A 3168-nucleotide genomic window follows, 5' to 3' on the forward strand; every position below is an offset into this window, starting at 1 on the left:
AGGGAAGTGATTGCTGGGCCTCTTGCTGAGATATTTGAATCATCGATAGTCATAGGTGAGGTGCCAGAAGACTGGAGGTTGGCTAACGTGGTGCCACTGTTTAAGAAGTGTGGTAAGGACAAGCCAGGGAACTATAGACCAGTGAGCCTGACGTCGGTGGTGGGCAAGTTGTTGGAGGGAATCCTGAGGGACAGGATGTACATGTATTTGGAAAGGCAAGAACTGATTAGGGATAGTCAACATGGCTTTGTGCATGGGAAATCATGTCTCTCAAACTTGATTTAGTTTTTTGAAGAAGTAACAAAGAGGATTGATGAGGGCAGAGCAGTAGATGTGACCTATATGGACTTCAGTAAGGCGTTCGACAAGGTTCCCCATGGGAGACTGATCAGCAAGGTTAGATCTCTTGGAATACAGGGAGAACTAGCCATTTGGATACAGAACTAGTTCAAAGATAGAAGACAGACGGTGGTGGTGGAGGGTTGTTTTTCAGACTGGAGGCCTGTGACCAGTGGAGTGTCACAAGGATCGGTGCTGGGCACTCTACTTTTTGTCATTTACATAAATGATTTGGATGCGAGCATAAGAGGTACAGTTTGTAAATTTGCAGGTGACACTAAAATTGGAGGTGTAATGGACAGCGAAGAGAGTTACCTCAGATTACAACAGGATCTTGACCAGATGGGCCAATGGGCTGAGAAGTGGCAGATGGAGTTTAATTCAGGTAAATGCGAGGTGCTGCATTTTGGGAAAGCAAATCTTAGCAGGATGTATAGACTTAATGGCAAGGTCTGAGGGAGTGTTGTTTAACAAAGAGACCTTGGAGTTCATAGCTCCTTGAAAGTGGAGTCGCAGTAGATAGGATAGTGAAGATGGCGTTTGATATGCTTTCTTTTATTGGTCACAGTCTTGAGTACAGGAGTTGGGAGGTCATGTTGCAGCTGTACAGGACACTGGTTAGGCCACTGTTGGAATATTGCATGCAATTCTGGTCTCCTTCCTATTGGAAAGATGTTGTGAAACGTGAAATAGTTCCGAAAAGATTTACAAGGATGTTGTCAGGGTTGGAGGATCTGAGCTATAGGGAGAGGCTGAACAGGCTGAGGCTGTTTTCCCTGGAGTGTCAGAGGCTGAGGGGTGACTTTATAGACAAAGTCTTTTCCCTAGGGTCGGGGAAAATAGGGCATATAACTATAGGGCATATAACTAGAGGGCATAGGTTTAGGGCGAGAGGGGAAAGATATAAAAGACACCTAAGGGACAACTTTTTCCACACAGAGGGTGGTGCGTGTATGGAATGAGCTGCCACACGAAGTGGTGGAGGCTGGTACAATTGCAACATTTAAGAAGCATTTGGTGAGTATACGAATAAGAAGGGTTTGGAGGGACATGGGCCGGGTGCTGGCAGGTTGGACTAGATTGAGTTGGGATATCTGGTCGGCATGGACGGGTTGGACCGAAGGGTCTGTTTCCATGCTGTACATCTCTATGACTCTATGGCTATGACATAAACACTGTAGTTACAACAGCAGGTCAGAGGAACTCTGCAGTAGGTAATTCAACTCCTGTCTTCTCAAAGCCTATGTACCATCTACAAAGCACAAGTCAGAAGCATGATAAATTGTTACCCACTTCCCTGGATGAGTGCAGCTCAATCAACACAAGCAGCTCAACATCATCCTGGAAAAGCAACTTATTTAATTGGCAGTCGAAGAGTGTGGTACTGGAAAAGCACAGCCAATCAGGCAGCATCCGAGGAGCAAGAGAATCAATGTTTCGAGCATAAGCTCTTCATCAGGAATGAGGGGGTGGCCCAAGGGGGCTGAGAGATAAATGGGAGGAGGGTGAGGCTGGGGGAAAGGTAGCTGAGGATACGATAGGTGGATGAAGTTGGGAGTGAAGGTGATAGGTTGGAGAGGATAGGTAGGAAGGAAGATGATCAAGTAGGACAAGTCAAGAGTGTGGTGCTGAGTTGGAAGGTTGGATGTGGGATGTGGAATGTGGGAGAGGAAATGAGGAAACTGGTGAAATCCACATTGATCCTGTGTGGTTGGAGCTTGTGCTCTAAACATCGACTCTCCAGCTCCTCGGATGTTCCCTGACCAGCTGTGCTTTTCCAGCACCACTCTTTGACACTGATCTCCAGCATCTGCAGTCTCCACTTGCTCCCTTATTTAACTGGCAACTTATCTATCACCTTCAGTATATACCACTCCACCATTGATGTATAGTGACAGAAATGTGTACCTTCTACAAGGTGCACAACAACAACTCAGCAAGGCTCCTTAGACAGCACCCTTCAAACCTGCACATTGTACAACGACAGGGGCAGCAGATACATGGGAAAGCCACCACTTGCAAGTTTCCCTCCAACACACAATCTGTCCTCACTTGGAACCATACTGCCATTCCTTCACTGAGGCTGGGTCAAAATTGTAGAAATCCCTTTCTAACAACACTGAGTCTACCAACACTCCAAGGACTCCATGGGCAAGAAGGCAGCAACGCACCGCCATCTCCAGGACAAGTAGAGATAGGCATTAAATGCTGGCCTAGCCAGTGACCCACATATCCTGTGAATGAATAAAACAAGATAAAAACTTTATAATAGTTATGATAATAGTCACAATCTTATTTCCTATTTATATAGGTTACGATCCCTACAGGCACATATCAGCTTATTACCTCACAGTTTGGGCTATGTCCAAGTATGAGTTATTTCAGGAAATGATTGTCACTTAAATATATCCCAAACTGAGCATGGTCCTATACATCTTTTTCAAACTTGCATCTTCAAGTAAAAGGTTTAGACACTGGCTTTGGAGGTGATGACAATTTCATGGAAACCAGAGGAAGACAGATGTCTTGAATGTAGGCCAAACACAAAATATCTGCTGTTAACTGAGGGTCTAGATGGGGAGCCATCAGGTTCTGATCCTGGAAGTCTAACTTGTAGCTTTCCTGCTGATGGTTGTTCGTCCATCTGCATTAGTATGCTTCAACTCTCCCCAACAACCGAAATTAGAAAATGTAGGTATTCCTAGGTCTTGGAAAGAATAAGGAAATTTGTTTCCCACTCCTAGCGCTTGAGCAGAGAGAGAGAGATACAAAATATCTGACTTATCTCATACTTTGACAAATTAAAGCAGTGAAAAAGAAACTCCAGAG

Source organism: Chiloscyllium plagiosum, chromosome 30 (assembly GCF_004010195.1).
Source record: "Chiloscyllium plagiosum isolate BGI_BamShark_2017 chromosome 30, ASM401019v2, whole genome shotgun sequence".
NCBI lineage: Eukaryota > Metazoa > Chordata > Chondrichthyes > Orectolobiformes > Hemiscylliidae > Chiloscyllium > Chiloscyllium plagiosum.